Source organism: Anastrepha obliqua, chromosome 3, assembly GCF_027943255.1.
Source record: "Anastrepha obliqua isolate idAnaObli1 chromosome 3, idAnaObli1_1.0, whole genome shotgun sequence".
Taxonomy (NCBI): Eukaryota; Metazoa; Arthropoda; class Insecta; order Diptera; family Tephritidae; genus Anastrepha; species Anastrepha obliqua.
Window position 1 is genome coordinate 68,040,902 of NC_072894.1, and position 19,526 is coordinate 68,060,427.

At 37.4% G+C, this 19,526-nt stretch overlaps 1 non-coding gene across 1 annotated transcript; it reads left to right on the forward strand.

The window, feature by feature from the left end:
* On the forward strand, positions 1-73 carry Trnar-ucu (transfer RNA arginine (anticodon UCU)). The gene has a single exon. It is a non-coding gene; the product is annotated as a tRNA-Arg (tRNA).
* The last annotated feature ends 19,453 nt before the right edge of the window (positions 74-19,526 follow it).

Genomic DNA, 19,526 nt, shown 5'->3' on the forward strand with positions numbered 1-19,526 from the left:
AGCCCTTTGGTGCAGTGGTAAGCATATTGGACTTCTAATCCAAACGTCGCGGGTTCGAATCCTGCAAGAGCTCAAGATAGTGTAAGTTTTTTAATTTTCCCTTACTATACATCGTAAGATGCGTTTCGATAAAAGAAACACAATTTTATGGCTTAAGCGTACATTTATATTAAAATTTCTGGAAGTTCCACCCCATCCTTAAAAAAGTTGGTAATACCTTCAATAATACCTTCTTCAATTCATTACTAGTAGTGATACTATTTTTTCCCTTTTTACCCCTGTAACTCTGTTGGAAATATTTCATATGAGCACGGGGACTTATGGTATAGGGCGAAAAATTCTTCACTTAGTAAGCTGTTGTGAGATTCCCCATGTTTTACAAAACGACTTGTGCAGGCGAAAAATACCTCCGTCGCCTTCTTGATAACATCACCTAAGGGAGCATTCTAAGAGAGATTGTTATCGAGCACCACACAAAGATATGCTGGTTTCTTAGAAGAACTAACGTTATACTCACTAGACGTTTTATCAGAAAGGGTGGTAAGATTGGCCGCCCTTTTTCCATTAGGATGGTTTCGACAGACCACGGGTATTCATTGACATTTCATCATGGAAAGACTTACGCCGCAACAACGTCTACAAGTCATACAAATGTATTATATTACGTCGACGTTCTGCGTTATAATCGACGTTCTCCGAAAAGTGTTCATCTCGCACTCAGACCAACTTATAGTGTACAAAACCGTCTTACCGAACGCACCATTCGGCAAAATTGAGAATAGTTTTACATTACTGGATGATACACGACCGATTACAGTACGTATAGACCGAAGTGAAGAGAATATTGAGGCTGTAAATGAGAGTTTTGAGGAGGCGTCGATCTCAACGACTTGACCTATCTGATGGCACTACTTGGGCGATTTTATGCAAAGGCCGATCTTCAAAAGTGACATAATTTCAGTCGTTGGGCTCTTAAAAACTCGCCAAAGATCCACATTTTGGGACCTGAATTTTGTTTAATGGAGCTTTCATTAAGCAAAATTTGCCGTATCTAAGCTAAAGAGTAACCCGAAGTTAATCGAGCAGCCATTACATCCATTGAAAACAAACAATTTGGCTGGAGGAATCAACGGTCCATGTTTTCACAAAGACGAGGCTGACGCCAATGTAACAGCGAATGGCGGACGATATCGGGCAATGATAAACGAAATTCAAGCCCGTAAACTCCACAACATTTGGTTCCAACAAGACGGCGCTACCTGCCATACTGCCATAAAATCTGTGAAATAAGAGATTTACTGTGTCGTTGTTTCGTTGAGCAATTTATCTCTCGTCTCGAACCAGTGGATTTTTCACCAAGGTCGTGGTATATCACACCTTTGGATTTTTATATGTGGGGGTATGTAAAATCTAAATGCTTTGTAGCTTTGTAGGTAAGCCAGCTGCAATTAAGGCTTTGGAAACCAACATTATTAAAGTTATTAACGAGATACCGACCGAAGTCCGCCAGTGAGTCATTCAAAATTGATGTTTATGAAAGAACGAACAACATTTGAAAAGTATTATTTAAAAAAAAAATAAATTCCATGCATGATTATACAAAAAGATTGCCAATCAATTTGAATTTTCGTTGTTTTGATTCAGTTTAAAATCCGATACCTCGAAATTGATCACCCTTTAGATACTTTCATCAACGGGTAAATGTCAGTGGGATTGCCTTTTTCAGATTTATTGAAAGTTTTTTATTGTTTTTCAATAGTCAATGGTCGGGATCCAGATACAAATTTTGCACGTAAAGTCAAGAACAAGGATGTGATCCTGATGGCAATCTGGTTCAAATTATGATTCGTTCTGTTCGTCTTGTTTTGTGGCATTAAGTTGGCTGTACAGCCTTTTGTAATTGGTAGCACTTACAAGTGAACGTAAACCTACGTAATGTAAGCACAGAAGAGCAGAGCTAAGTTCCATGTTAAATGAGGTCATTTGGAAAAATTTTAATGCTACGCTACTATTACTACTATAAATTAATAACATTTGAATTGATTAGCTCTTGAAAACTGCCGATTTTCAGTTGAAATAAATCTGTTTTTGAAAATGTGTATGATTTACAAGTCCTTCAACTTCTATTAAACATGTTTCATCTCCCATGCTGTCACATTGTTATGTAATGATTGATTGTCTTCTTCTTTGTCTTCAGGTCCTTAATCCCACGTGGGGCATACGGCATTTGGCAATGTATTTCAGTTGATTCCAGCTCTTGCCGATGCTTCCAGCTTCCCTTTCAAGTGTCCGCCTCCAGGTTTCTCTTAGTTTACCAGGCCTGCGACCAACATTCGTGAAAGGGTTCCATTCCATTCCAGTGTGTGCCCAATCCACATCCATATTTGGCGCTTTATAAGCGTTTCGACTCCCTCCACTTGCTTTCTTTCGGTAGATCTGAGTTCGAAGTTGTTTTGGTCCAAAAAATGCGGAAAATGTTGGAAGGTGCGGGAGGTGATGGATTTGGTCACTTTCCATGTGCAGCAAGCATAAAGCAGAACCGATACTAGGTTGGATTTGAAACGTGAGATTTGACAACTTTATCCGTACCACCAAAAGCTGCTACCTCACTACCAAGATATGTGAATTACTTAACACATTCCACTGGAGCACCCGAAATACTTACAGTGGCAGTTGAGTTGTAGACAACTTAAAATTTTTGTCTTTCTACAATTAATTTTCAAGCCGGCAGTTATATCATTTTTCTCTAGTGAATCAACCATATCGTTCAATTCCGGTATTTGTGCACTAGGAAGCATACATCGTCAGCAATCGAGATGTCGAAGCTAGCTAAGCATGCCTCATCTCAGTCAGTCCGCAGTTTCAACGCGGTAGCAGGGCAGCTTTCAAGACATCACCAATAACAAGCAAAAACAGCACAGCTGATGGGACACACCCTTGGGGAACGCCGCTTTGTATATCAACAGTTTCCCTTTTTGTAGCACACGGCAGCAAGCATTTTCGTATGTTGTCCGTATTAAAGGTATAAATTTATCAGGTACATCTCTTCGTCGCCGCCCAAATGAAGTCCCGCTTAACGCTGTCAGATTTTAATTTTGTCTAAGCATCTCGAATGCATTTTTGTAACAATTCACGTGGAAGATTGCTTATGTTTCTTCTCCTTCATATTACCAAAAGAGAAGTTTTATATCAGTACTCTCAAAACCCCTAAATATGATGCTGAGCTGGGTAGCCCAAGGAAACACGCTAATTGTGTTGAAAAAGTATTTTGTTCTTTTGATATAATAATAGTCGAGTTTTCAAAATGAGATTATAATCCCATTAAAGCTAAATTTAAAATTACATGGTTGGAGTAAAAGTCAGAGTTCACGTTATCATCAAAAACTCATTCAACCCGTTAAACTTTTGGATAGAGGGAGTCTATTATAAGACTTCGATGTGTACATAGGTATGTATGCATCGTATGTATTTTATATATTTTTTAAATATCAATGGTTATCAACAAAAATATTTATGGCTTGTTTACATTTAAATTCGAAACGGTAGTTAAAATTTAATTCAAATAACAAGTTTATATAAAAAGACGACCAACCAAAACACATTAAAATGTAAAATTATACCTACCAAATATCATAAATATTTTTTTCTTTTTCGGTTTTCATCATAAATAATAGTCTTGGAAATTTTCAAGCCAAAAGTGCGCCACATAAGCGCCTAACACCAGAAATTTGTTCATCAAGCCAAAACAAGTATTTAAAGCAAAAAAGCACATTTTTCATGTATTTTATGACCAAAAAAACAATGATAAAAATAATAAAAACATGCAGTTGGAAAATTAATAAATACAAAAGTTACTGCTTGTATTGTTTGAATGAATCGTGTTAAAGTATTTATGACCTGAAAAAACGAGCAGGTCCCCGAACCTGAGTGACATTTAATTATCGCATGTGGCTCATAAATCTCTTAAAAATCAACAATTAATGTTAAGAATAATTTTCCATATCATGGAGCATAAAATTTTGAAACATCATAAACATTAAAATAGGAAAAACACATAAAACTCGTGCCGCATACACATGTTTGAGTTACTGGCTAAAGTGCGCTTAGCATGTCTTTTCATGATTTTTTCATTGGCCGACATTTTAAATATTTTTAAATTTTATAACTTGTATCAGCAAATGTAGATTTTGGTTACGCATTCTTTGAATTTGATACATATCTATATTCACTTTGGACGGTGGCCAAAACGTTAGATGACCTGTAGGGAAACTGATGCGTATCGAACGGGTACGCGCATAGTAGAACTTATATGTATGTGTTTTGTGTTTTTTGCAATAACAAAAAGTGCCAATTGACCTTACAATATATATTTTGTTTTTTTTTTTTTACTTTTCATAATTAAATAATTTCTTTTCGACTAGCAGCATCAGCAATTTCAATGACACTCATTAAAATTCATTATTAGTCAGGCTTAAAATGGGTAGAATCATCAATTACCTATGTATAAAGTCAGTCACAATTCACTGCGTTCCCTGAATGAGCTTCAAGAGTTATTTTGCCTATATAACAGAGTCTCGCCCAGAACTACTCAACGCTAAGAGGCGGCATTTGGTTCTCCGTAAAGATACCATCGAAGCTGATAGAAGGTGCAATTACTTTTCTTCGAAGCAGGGTAATTCATCTGAGTGCAAAAATTGGAAACGGATAACATTGCTCACCTTAAAAATCAAACTTAAAGCCTATATAATTTACAGAAGGCTGTCTATCTTGCTGATGCAGGATGTACACAATGAGCTCGGCGGCTTTTGCCTACATCGCTCAGGCGTCATTTACATCGATTTCGAAAAATGGCGGGTCAGGGTCAGATATTTGTATCGCATTTCAAAAGGATGTTCTGCCTTTGGTATGCTGGATAAAGTCTGGAGGTCGGCACACGTATGCACACGTACGAAGTTGCGAATTTTCTACGCTTACGTAAAATCGGTGGTACTATATGGTTGTGAGACGTGGAACTGAACACGTGCGACTTGTAAACGATGCAAACTTTTTTAATCGTTGCCTACGCCAAATTATGCGATTATCTTCGTCTAAAACACTGACCTCTTGGCTATTACTGAACAAATGCCCATCCTCCTCGAAGTACGACGTCGCTAATAGAAATGGATCGACCGTACACTGCGAAACCCCCGGATGACAACCCAAGAGCTGCGTTGGCTTGGAATCCCCAAGGGAGTCGCAGGTCGGGGAGACTAGCCAACACCTGGAGGCGGCAGGTGTAACCAAAGCGCAGAGGCGCAGAAAGCGGGCTAGTCGAGGAGGCAAATACAATTTTTTCTGCCAAATAAATCAAATTACAATATGTTGAGGCCATTTGTTCTACCTAGGAACCACGGAAAAATATATTGTATGTATACTTTTATTAAGGAGACATTTTGGCTTCATAGAGTTAGGGACGTATTTCCGGTACACAAATGATCTTATAGATAGCTATTAGTCTTCATTATACGATACTTTAATTTGATTTCTATATCTTCATTGGTTGAATAAATTATTCGCCTTGTAATTTTGTCATATTTTAACTCTTTATAAGATCACTTGAACGTTAAAGAGGAGAAGGTACACAAATTAGGCCATAAAACACAAACTTCTAACGAAGCTGGCTGCCATATAAAAGTTTACTTATATATAATATTTAGACCTACCAACAGATACACGAAACTGGAGATGGAAAGTATCTTATCTTTTTCATATCACTTTCAATATACATCTCTCTTTCATCGCTATAATGCTCCATCGAATCTTCCACTGTTCAAAGCACTACTGAAAGTCTTCTTATGCCAACTTCTTCCCTACGCATGTCCCATTCTCTTGTATAGCTTCAATGAAATCCCGGTCCTCTAAATTCAGATTTCATCTAAGGAAGCGATAGAAAACGTATTGATGGACTGACACTGGTATGTTGTACGTGGGTGCGATGATTGTCTTGGCCGAAAACCCGTAACTTGCACTTCCGCAATTCGCATATTTACTTATTTTTTGAGAGACTACAGCACATCGGCCATATTGAAAACTATTGAGCCACTTGAGCATTTTATTTTAAACTTTTTTAAATACATTACAACTTTCAGGGGAAAAAACATTCGAAAACACCTCGTTATTCCTTTGTTAAACTAAAATTTTTTCCGGTAAAACAAAACAAATGAGTGTAATGCAAACGAAAGGTATGGCTATATCAATTTATTTATTTTACCTATTCTTGAAACCCCTGATATCGTTACTTGTTACGATGCACAGTTATTTAAAAACCACCTGCTTTTGTTAGTCAAAGAGTACGAGGTGATTTTAATAACACTATACTTCGTGGCTGGCGTCTATTGTACCCCCCGGTTGGGCACTTGCAGGGATAACGAAGTTTCTAGCTATAGTCTTGAGGTTCAGGCTACACATTTTAACCGAATGATGACCATAGAGCTAATGTTAAGTAATGAAGGCTGTTACTTTGAAAATTTTCAATCTTAAGCTTCATAGAAAGCTTTCTGTTCTTGATATCTCGTGATTGGACCAAATGTGCGTCATGTTTCATTTTGAATCATTCGCTTTCATTCAGAAAAGTTTCATCGTTGATCAATTGGTTAGCTCCCTCGTTGCCCTGATAACCAACTATCGCCATAGCCGAAAACAGCGATCTATACCCTTACTTTTTCTTCATTTGTGGAGTTTTTCCTGCAGGGTGTATGACTTTCTACATAATATACATACAAACTTATGCAAGTGTTATTGTGGAAATTCACATCAAGTTGTGACAGTTTTTAAGGCAGCTCGTAAATTTTATATCTGCCTTTGACGATCAACCGTCGTTGCGTGATCGATTTTTAACGAGCCTCTGAGTTCATCACCACCGCCGAGATTAGTGTATTGTTTTCTATTCTGTTGTATGTCTTATCCGATGTTTAGCTCACAATGATTAGTTTTCCGCCACCCGCAAATGCTTGTGGAATTTCAATTAAACCAATTATACTGCATTCACCGCACACCGATATTACATGAATTGCTTAGCTTACCCAATCCATTTGCATTACGTACTACCTATGGTTGTACGAGAATACCACATATTCTACCTTTCCCAATTTCGTATTTGTGTTTCGGCATGTGAGTGTGCATTTGCATTTTTATACCCGCGTGTAGTTGCGCACAGGGTTGTTATAATTTTGTTCCCATGACGGTTATGTTGTACTAAAGGACCGATAGAGATGCATATAAGTACATATGTATATACCAAAATGCTTAGAATGATGAGAATAGATTTAGCCATGTCTGAGCAAAAATAATACATATGTATATTTCAAAGAAACTTGGTTCTCATATTTATCAACCCAAAGTAGTTTGGTATTAAAATAGGCGAAATCGGTTAATAATCACGTCTATTGGCCATATAAAGTCTATATTTGAGCATTTCAGGGCTCCAGGCCACGTATGTGGTCCAGGCCTCATAGGAATTACTGAGAATGAAATAGCAGATAAATAAATTAAGAAAGGGGCGGCCTCCCCATTTAGTGGTTGGTCCATGGCTTTTTTGTGACTTAAGAAAAAGCAAATTCCACGCTCGTATTTAGTAAGTAAAGGAAAGATAATAGATAGGGTAAATACTAAAATTTGTTAAGGAAATTGGGATCAGAGAAATATTCTCAATGATGGGGCGCAATAGACCATTCGGATTGCAGTGCTGAATCGCCTAATAATAAAAATAATATAAACATCTTAGTTTTAATAAATTTTCCAGGGGCATGGAATAAATTTTAGGCGCGAGTATTGAAATGTGCTCGGCGCGTTTAGCACGGTAATATATCCAGCAGATAATATCACAGCTGGCGAATAATTCACAACCCTACATATAACAAAGATGCAATCAAATAAGCTTTGGCAAGGAGTAATCTAATTATCTCTAATTGATTAAGTGCCTCTTCTTCTTCTCATTCATTGCCGAAAAATCGGTTAAACAGCGATTTTGGCCGAGTTTAACAAAGCGCGCCAGTTGGAAACATCAAGTGAAGCTAAGTTTCTTCTCCACCTGATCTTTCAAAGGTAGTGTAGGCCTTCCTCTTCCTCTGCTACCGCATCGAGTACTTTCTGAGTCGGAGCGTTTATATCCATTCGGACAACATGATACAGCCAACGAAGCCGCTAGATCTTAATACGCTACGCTACCTCTATGTCGTCGTAGAACTCGCTGACGTGCAAATGTAAAAAATCTTCCACAGAATCTTCCTCTCAAACACTCCCAGAGATTCCTCCTCGGATGTTGTCATCGACCAAGCTGCTGCGCCATACGGTACCTCAAATAACAGAAGGCCAAGCATAGAACCTCAGGTGACACCTTTTACGGACAAGAAACTGGACAAAGCATTATTAATACAGACAGCCTGAGAACTGTCAAAAATATGCGACTTGACTAGATTTAACGTTGAAGACGAGAAACTAAAAACTTCTATCAACCTTAACTACAGTGCTATATGCTTTAGAAGGATCAAGAAGTGTTAAAAAAGCCACAAGATCTTTATCCATCTTAAGCCAAATATCGTCAGTAATTGTTTAATTTCCAAAAAATGAAAAAGCATAATATCTCTGTTATAAGCACAGTAAGATTACACATATTTGGCACAAGAGGCGGATCTAAAAAAATAAGTATTAAAAGAGCAGAATTGTGAAGAATTGTGGAAACCACTACACTATTGATTAAATACGCTCGATAATGCCTTCAAAAATCTCGTCCAAAATTGGAACATGCATTCATTCTCATCTGGCATAAATATTACTGAAATCAGGTAAAAACTACGCGAACTTCTTATAAGTCAAGACTAAATTTCTAACCGCCTCTTTGTAAATTGAATTTGGGTATACAAAATTCGGTCCGGACCGAATTTAGTATTTCCTTACTTGTTTTGTTTTTTATTTGTGTGCTGTGATGACAAAAATTAATTACACTTTGACATCTGACGCTTACAATTGTCAACCTTTCAGTTACTGTTACAATTGCCTTTGTTGTATCTTTTATTGTTCTTTCTTTCGTCACTCGCTACGAAGTCAGCCACTCGAGTGTATGTATAGGTAGTGGGATTAGTGTTTTGTGCGTGACACATTTAGTAGATCACATGGTTGATAAGGCTGATTATAGCCAGGTTAGTGCGTGCACATGAAGGTATGCTCGAGGATGGAACGTGCAATAGTGTTTGAGCGTGAATGTTTGGAGGATTTGAAAACAAGACAAAAATTCACTTTATGACTTCTTTTTTCAATGACAGGCAATCATGATTATGAGATTTGAAAATAAAAAAATAGGCGAGAAAAGGTATGACTCGCTGGAAAAGTAGGTATTATTTTACCCTGATCATATTGGACGTCAATAAGTTAGAACGCGTCATTTGAAATGATGCAAATAGATAAAATGTGGAAAAAGTGGTCTAAATACTGAAAAATTTTTGAGTCATATGTTACTTTGAAAAATCGTTGAGGCCGAGGCTCTCGTGCCGTTTTCCGGCCACAAAGTAGTAATAGTACAGCTAAAAAGCAACGGCTGAGCTATTCAAGCACCAATAGTTTGAAATTAATGGTCTTAACAACGCACCATTTATTGTGCATTTAAACCTGAGTAAAGAAGCGAAACGCATGCTTCTAGTGGTGATGAGGTATACACGATCGCGGCACCCATGTCGCTGTTGGCAGTTGTAATTTTGAAGTTGTGATGAAGTTCGTTTACTTTTTAACCAGCAATAACACCGCCAATAAGGTGAGTTTCGAAATTCAACAGACGTACCTTTGCCAACAACCTAACTTTTGATTAAGTAGGGGATTGAGTAGGAACGGTTTCGCTCGTCGAACCAAAATCACTCTTTATAAGTCTCGCACAATGCGCGATCTGCCTGGCCGCGTATGGGGCAACCTTGAACGAGGACAACATTACATAAGGGAACCCTTTGGAGTCTGCGAGAAAGTTTCTTCCAAAATGCAAAGTTTTGGACGAATCAAACCCATTTATGCATTAGCATGAAATGGCAAAACAAAAATAGCAGCCGCCGTAGCTGAATGGGTTGGTGCGTGACTGCCATTCGGAATTCGGAGAACCTAGGTTCGAATAACTGGAAAACACCACAATGAAGAACAAGTTTTTTTCTAATAGCGGTCGCCCCTCCGCAGGCAATGACAAAACTCCCAGTGCATTTCTGCCATGAAAAAGCTCCTCATAAAAAATATTTGCCGTTCGGAGTCGGCTTGAAACTGAAGGTCCCTCTATTTGTGAAAAACCATCAAGACACACGCCAAAAATGGGTGGAGGAGCTCGGCCAAATGTAGGGTCAGGATGTAAGGGTCATTTATATTAGGTTGGGGCTCCGAATTTTTTGTTAACACCCATTGAATGAAGGTAATTGAGAACATAACTACAAAATGGCTATCTGTGTACCGTTCAAAATCCATTTTGTAATTTCTTTTGGATTTCTTTACTAACAAATGAAACGTGGCAAAAAGAGTAACTGTTTTTTTATTCAGTCTTCGTAGAAACTTCATGTAATGGTGATGCCCTACTCTTGGACTACTTCGTGTCTAATTTGTGAGCGCAAACTCGCATTTATTTTCTGCGCAGCTTCCGTATAGAAAATTACTTTAATGAGAGGCGACATAAGACAGTCGGAGGTTTGTCATTGTGTGTTGGAGGGGTGAACCCTACTAAAGACATATTTTTAGATAGGTTTCAAGAATACTAGAAATTCTTCATTGCTTTCTTGACCACGTATGGCTACATAAGTTTAGTTGCTTGAGTAGAAGAGACCTAGATGCTTCCAATAGCTGTTGCTTGCCAAGACAACTTTGGCGCAATGGCCATGTCTAATCAAATTGAAGACTGCTTTCGTCAAAATGAGGCTCCCTTAGTCCTCTTCAGTAAGGTTTGACAAGTCTTCATAAATCGCTTAACGCTTCCGAATTGTGGAAATTTATTTTGAAAAAATAAATCTGTTCGGGAAGTTCATAGAGCGAAATGTTGAAGAACGCACCGAGATCGTTTTGTCGTCGTTCTCAACTTGTTGGCCATTGCCCTTCGACCCAATAAAGTTCTTGGGTTACGTGCCTATAAAATACTGCTCGAAGCAAGAATTGACCGTCCTTTGCGTCTCGTTTTTGCTGATTGAACTCACAAAATTTATTGGGTATGGGAATAAGTTTTTGTGCTTTCTTAGCCAAAGTTACGAATTATTTAAAAAATTAAATAATACATGATATTATGTGAAGTACGTGCCATTGGAAGCTACAAGCTGTAATTTACTTCATCTTTTAGGCAGCAAACAGATTGATCTGACGAAAAATTCGAGTCCCTTTGACTTGATCTATTCAATGAGCCAGTTGACGATGCTCTCGTAAGAAGAGAACCGCTCTTCAATAAAGGCTGACTACATTGATCGGAACAGACGGTAGTCCGAAGGTGCAATGTCTGGGGAATACGGCAGATGGCGCAAGATTTCCAAATTCAGTTCCTCTAAATATTTCTGGACCGATTTAGCAACGTGTGGCCTGGCGTTGTCATGAAGCAAAATCAGTATGTCATGTCCACTGTCCCATTTCGGTGGCATTTCTTTGAGATCTCGATTCATACGCATTAGCTGCAGTCGTGCAGAGTTCATAATAGATGACACCTTCTAATTGCGCAACAGAACCTTTGAGGCATGAATTGTTTTTTCTGCCGTTCAAGAAGCATCTCACACGTCACCAAACGTCTCTTGATATCTCTTTGATTCAATTGATGTGGCACCCAGTAACTTTCTTTCTAGACCATCCCCATCGCGTGCAAATGTTTACCGACGGTTGATCTGCCAACATCCAACTCTTTAGACATATCATCAAGAGTTCAACATGTGTTTCATCCAATAGTTGTTGTAGTTGACTATTATATTCGAATGTTTTCGGTGCGCCTTGCGATATTTAGAAACGTTGAAACCACTCTTGATTACCGTAAATATTTATCGTGTGTCATAACGTTTCAGCGCCACTTTTCTTTAAAAGGAAAAAATGAAGAATGATTTCCCGCAAATGCTGTTTTTTCGGTACGAAAGTAGACATTTTTGACGTCAGATAAAAAAGGATTTTTACGCTTCAAACGGTCGCTGCGGTCAAGACCTCACATATTCAACTTCAAATCAGCAGTATATTACTAGAGCGAACACAAAAATAGTATCAGCAGCGACACTTCTTTTGCGAGGGCGGAAACTTATACCCATACCCGATATTATTCAGATTTATGCAAAACAGTCGAGAAAAAATAAATGGTATGAAATTATCTACCAGACTGCAATAAAAAAAAAATCATTCCAACATTATTTCTATTTTGTATCACCATTTGAAGCTTTTAAAAAACCAATTTACTGTGATGTGTGTTAGTAATAATATTCTGCTTTCTGAACACGAGTCCTTTATCAACTTTAGTATTATTTAGATTTCATTGTAAATAAACTTAAGGCCATGGAAAACTAATTAATTTGCAGGTAGATTGGAATTCAATATTAAATAAATAGATAGATGAATGAATAGGTAAATAGCAAAGAGATAAACCAATATGTATGTATATACATTCATATATAATATATTCATGTACATAGGTACGAATATACACTCAGCTCTCAGTGCCAAATTAGCAATTACGCCTTAAGAAATGCATGTCATTAATGCAGAAACAAATAAGAATAAAAGAAATTCTTGGTTCAATGGCTGTCAATGAGTCTTTACTTAGACAGAAGTGTGGGTATCAGTGCGAAAGCCTGGAATTAATAAATATTGCTAGTGCCCGAACAACTGCTCTAAGTTTATGCATGTTCGTAAGTAATGTGTATTCAAATTTGTATGCTAAGTAATATAATGAATGCACACTGGAAGAAAAAGGACCCATAAGATCTAAATATACATTTTTTTGTACCTGCGCACTTGCATCCAAGGGATTCAAGAATAATAGAATATAAGGTTTTGCCATCCGAAACAGAATTCTGAGCGTAACTTTGGTTGCCCTGTCATAGAAGACTTGACAGCAGAATTGTGCCTGCTCATTTCGGGCGTCTTTTAATGAATCATTGCGGTTTGGTGTTGGCCACATTTTTGCATTCTGAGCATCGTGCGAGGAAATCATAATTTTAAGCACATAATGGTAGTACAAAGGGACCCAGGTATATATATGTTGACATACTAAATACTGGCTTACCGGGAAAGTCCATGGTGAAAATATTTGTAGAGCTGTGTCCAAGATCAGACCGTTAACCCATTTTCAGCGACTTTTTAAGAATCAGCAGACTAGCTGGCATAACCGGGGCCATAACAGCGGTTTGCCTACGAAAAAACGGAGATTGAGTTGGTGATATACAAGTACGAAAAAAATCAAGACAGTGATTTCGTTACCGACTGATTGGACGAGTGTGTGAATACATTTGAAATGAGCGGACAGAATTTTACTGACGACAGCCGAAGTTACTATTTTACAGTTACTATAGCTAATGTCCAGATCTGGTAATCTATCGTCTATCTTCGCTGGAGAAAGTCGTCTTAGATACTTATGGACAAATAGAAAAATAAGGGCATTTGCAGATAGTTTGGTAATATGAAATAACGCCCAAAACTTAACCATTTTCGAGAAATTCAAATTTAAAGGTCTTTTTTTTAGTAAAAGAGTCGATTAAATCATGAAAACCATACATAAAATTTTAACCAAGCCTTGCTTGAAGGGACTGGTTGCTTGATGAAGTTTAGAATTTTCAATTTTTTATCAAGTGTTTCCTTCTCCACATCATTAAAAGAAAAAATGTTGCATTGAACAAATTCTGCAAATTATTTTCAAAACTCGTATGCCGTTTTAACTATCTAAAAAAGTTATAATATTCTAAGAATTATGTAATTGATAAGACTCAGCGGGTAATCCAACATAGCGAAACATCTATCCCATACACCTGTTGAGAACGTGGCATAATTTAATAAATCGAGAAAGGTCGGGTGAACATTTCTTTGCGGGAGGCCTTCTATGTGTGCATCTAGTGAAACTGAAAAAAATACTTCATTGTCTGTTATTAATTAATCAAAATTCCTCAAATTTGCTAAAATTAAAAAGAAACACTGCGCCGCGCACTTCTGGGTGAATGCGTGTATCTCGGTAACGATTTGATAAAAGTCGCTCAAACTTGGTGCATGTATTGCTCCTTACCTCATTTGAATCCGACATAGTACATGGAATTATTATTGAGATCAAATAAAAGCCATGCCCACTTTTTATGTGTTAAGGCTAAATTCCCATCCATCCATATAGCGTTACAAGCTATAATTTTCATTTTCTAAGCGTTTGTTTGATTCTAAAAATTAATTAAATTTTAGTTCGGTCCGGACCGAACTTAGCGCTTCCTTACAAGTTTTGTGAACATTTTTACAGTTTGGACATAATTTGATAGCCGAGTACTGGCGCTGTCAGGGCTTAGCACACTTGTTCGAATACACTTTGTAGATATATTTGTATTTGTCACAATAATTTTGCCTGCCACTAAAGTCAATGAATATTATTTCACCTGCTTTAATTGAATTTGTCTCCATCGAAGTGGAATAGTAAACTTTCGTGTTAAGGGAATAGCGCCACATGAGAGTTGCAGAATGTGTGTGTGTGTATGTTGTTGTTGTTGCCAAAAAAACAGAGCATTTGAAAACTAATCCAGACTGCTAGCATACGAGCAAAAGGTGAGAAATAGTAGCGAAGTAGTATTTACGAGGTGTTGCTATTAAATAACGAATGTTACGCTTTGGAGAATTTTATTTTGATTTTATTTGTCCACACGAATTTTCCATTGTCCGAAACAGTGCTGTTGTTTGTCAGCAACTTCAGGACGAGTGTCACTTTCTCTTCCCTAGTCCCAGCGGACTCCAACTTGTTCCTTTTAATTTTGATTCTACCTGAAATCGTACGTCGGAAGATCCGGCGTATACTTTCTTAAAATGGATGCTCTTACACAGGGACTTTTGAGGTGTCTAAAAACATCTTGATAGAGGACCAAGCAACCTGTATTGTCATAGACTACTTTCAATAAATTTTAAAATCAGTAGGAGGTTTTCCAAGTTTGAATTCATTGATTGAACTTCACAAGAATTTTTGGTATTGTGGCTATGTCTACACTCATGCGAAAACGAAGGTTTTATGCTAAACAGCTGACGGTCTCTGGTACTTGAGGCAGGTATACTTTTTCAGTAGCAGAGGTAATCTCTTTATTTAATAACCAAATATCACAAGCAATTAGTAAACGGTGATAACCTCAGGAGTGTCAATCGTACCTCGAGGCGCTGTATTTTTTGGATAGTTCCGAGCAAAAATTAAATTTAATGGCTTCTATCTATTCGAAACAAAACTATGCATTATTTTACCGTTGTTCACAGAGACCTGAACTTGATTTTTTTAGAAAGGTAAAAAGTGCCAGTTTTATTTTTTTGTGTGTTTTTTTTTTATTGGAATTGGGTATCAATTTATCGTTTGAAGTATTAAATATTAGGTCAATTAGAATATATGAATGGAAATATAATATATGGAAGAAATAAATGGCACCAAACTGTTTTTTGACTAATCTTCAATTCTTGGAAACGGAGTAATAATTCACATAATGATTCCCGTCTACGATTTTTCTGATTTTTATCAACATTTGACTATTCGTCGACCAGAGCGTGCCTCATGCTTTATTTTACTAGAATGTAGTCGTAGGCTCCGTCGCTTTGCTATTGCATTCGATATTGCATTTGGTCTATAAACGGCATAAACATTTTTGGCCGCCTACTCCGCCCTTTCATCTTGGGCGTAGTGGTACTGAAAATAGTATTCTCCAGAAGCTTACTTCATAACTTCAAGTGTTCTCTGCATGGGAGCTGCTAGGTGTTTATATACGCACGCACACATCAGTATTCATACTTTCATATGCATAAGTAGAATCGCAATAAGTGTTTATGTATTCGTATAAATGTATGTATATTCGATGGATAGTACTCAACTGCGTGTTGTTAACTGGCATGCCAGTGCCATTTGATTTCCTGCTTTCCTTCCTGGTGCACCCACACTTCTCCACCTCACTATTCCAGGAGCTTAATACCGCATTCAGTGGCTGTCGTTTCGTGCAATCCGGTGCAAATATCCTTTGCTATTTTCTTGCCAGCAAGCATTTCTTATATACCTAGCAATTCAATTTTTTATTGCTTTTGGCTGAATTTCATTTATTGTTTTATTTCCTTTGTGTGGCTTGTAGCATTTGACCGTTCAAGAATACGAAGCCAAAGATATACATATAAAGCTTTGAAATGTAATTAAAAGTCATTCGTGCATTGCTGTTATTTTTTCCGTAGATTACTTTCTATTTTTCTTTACCATTTTCGCCTTCTCCGGATTACTTTTGTGAAAAGGCAAACGGAAATGTCGCCATGTTCTTGTGCCACCGACATGCGCTGAATGACTATTGTATGGATTGCATTGCTGGCATTGACATAAACATATAAATGCATGAACTGGGCAACATATACACACATTCACACGTGCACGCATATGGCACCGCACATACATGTGTAAGTACAATATCCCTGCAGGGAAAAGTCAAATGGAAACATTCAAGTGCAGATACTGGAATTTAATAAACGAAATTGTACTTGTTTGTCATTGATTTTATATATACATATATACACGCGTACATCCTTGTTTGGGTGTTTGGCCGAGCTCCTCCTCCTATTTGTGGTGTGCGTCTTGATGTTGTTCCACAAATGGAGGGACCTACAGTTTAAGCCGACTCCGAACGGCAGATATTTTTATGAGGAGCTTTTTCATGGCAGAAATACAATCGGAGGTTTGTCATTGCCTGCCGAGGAGCGACCGCTATTAGAAAAATGTTTTCCTTAATTTTGATGTTTCACCGAGTTTCGAACCAACGTTCTCTCTGTGAATTCCGAATGATAGTCACGCACCAACCCATTCGGCTCCGGCGGACGCATTTTTTCATTGATTAGAGTAGTAAAATAAAAAATTTGCCTGCAAATTAGTGGACTTGTTTTTAAGGATTGTCTTTGGACGCACCAAGGCATTGCGACGAGTAGAGGATAAGTCTATCAAATAAAGGCAACAAATTATTAATATTTCCATGATTATTATATTTCCAATTAATTATTATTAGCCTCGCACCACAAGTCTATAAGGTATTGTGATCTATTGTTGCACTAACTAAGTTTAAGTTCTAAAACTCGAATTTCTTTGAGACTGTGGTAGCAAAAAGCTCATTTCTGTTGTATCTAGCCTTACAAGCCCGAAACTCCACGGTTTTATGAACGGAAAGTCTACATGCGGAGTCTGCAAGTCTTTTTAAAGAGTCTATCATAAAATTTTGCGAACTAAATTAGCGTATATCAGATGCCAATCCACCTTCCTAACTTGGACCGTCCTTTCCAGTTATAGACTGGTGCGCTTCAATTTAGTATTCTCGGCTCACTTCTCTCTATAAGATCATGCTTTCACTTTGTTGCATGTTGATGGTTCAGTTTTTTATTTATTATTCAGTTTTATTAGTATTAATATTTTTAAAGAAAAGCTGGTACCCATACACCTATTACTTACAACCTACCATATTTGTGTTAACATTCGAAAACTTTGCAATATACTTTATGATTTTATTAAGCCTCCTAAGCTTGTAAGACTGGTTAAATTGGCAATTTCAAATAGCGGAAATTGCGTAAAACTCTTTGGACAACTGTCTCCGCCCTTTGTCACTAGCATGGGGGTGATCGACTTGCCGCAGCTTTATTCGTGTTTGCTCTGGAGAAGATTGCGCGGATGTATGATAGTAAAATCATCGCTAATTCTAGCATTCGCGGATGACAGCGATCTAATATAGAGGTGGAAAGCAGTTTTGAAAAAGAATTTTCTAAAACTTGAGTATACAGCCAGAAGTTTGTGCCTCCGCACAAACGAATCAAAAGCAATATTTTTGTGCAATAAAAAAGTTCCAAATTAATATAAATATGCTATAAGGATCGACAGTTCTACTTTTGAGCGTTAGCATAGTTCACATAAATTGGATCAATCACCTCTGCGGACGCAACAGCGAAACAAGAAGTGAGTGCGAAGCTCTAGGCGGGAAACTTGGTACGCTGTTCGCTATACCTGGCTCTAGGTTCTCCATTTATGCTTTCGAAAACTGGGAGATGCGTAAGAGGGTTGAAGAAAAACTTAACATATTTAAGCGAACAATTCTACGCCACGTTTTTGGACTGGAGCGAGTAGATCACGTCGACCATCGTTACACGACATCGCTGAGCTAATCGACTTCCAAATCGGGAACTACATCAAGTTTCAACACCTTAAGTTGAAACATCTACAATGGTAAGCTGTATAAGCCAAAATCTTTGGAAAAACTTAGGATGTCTGCAAGGGATCGTGAAACTTGGTCGAAGTCATTGAGGGAGTCCAAGATTCAACCCGGATCATCACGCCAACAATTATTTTCAAAGAATTTGTGTAAATTTTTCGGGAATTTACTAATAACGTAAGTTTGAATCAATTTCTGAAGGCTTAACTAATTACTGTAGCTAAAAGAAGTTTGAGTAACTTTATGTGCAAACATAGTATGTATATATTTTTGGTGTGAAGAGATGGAATGGTTTTTTTCGTTCTTAATTTAACTGGTCTAGAACTTTAGAAAAATATTGAGGCAGCAGTTTTTTGCCTAGTGTGAACTGGTATGTTAACCGACATTTTGTCGATACATAGTCGGACATTTCGTAGGACATCGCCGTATTAACACAAGTGGTAGAAATGAAGAATGGACTGGTAGTCTTCTAGTTTACTGTATTCTTCTCTGCTGGGATGACTTGCATACCATATACTATTACTCATGTATAATAGGGAGCGTCGCTTAGATGAGAATGTATTAATTTAAAAGTTTAAAAATGTAATGGGATCCTTTTTTTAATCTAATTATATAGTTATATAATCGAAGCTTCGTCTATGTTTGTCGTTACTGTGGTTATAGATGCAATTAGTGATGTTTTTATCTTGTGAAGGTGATTGACCTTACCAAACTCATGAATGTTGCCGGAAATCTGGTGAACATGACATGAAGAACCTTCTGAGGATGCTTCCCGCTTGGCGAACTTTGTAAACAAGTAATTAGGCTTTCAGAAAACCAAAAAAATTAATTTCAAAACACTATTTCTAAGTCGATCTGAATTACCTGAATGGCCGCTGTTGAGCCACCAAGCTTTTTTGGCAGCTATTAATTTTGAAATAAATTAAACACTTTAATTTTCCAACCACTTTATAGTTTTATTTTTCACACTTAGAGTTTACGCGTTCGTGTGTTTGTTACTCCCTTTACAATATTTAAGTTCACCGGCCTCAGCTGATGTCGAGCTTCAAGTCTCGAAATATTTGCTTAGCACAGCTTATATATAATGTATGTACATAAGAATGCGTTGATACGAACGTTAGGAAAATGACAAATATA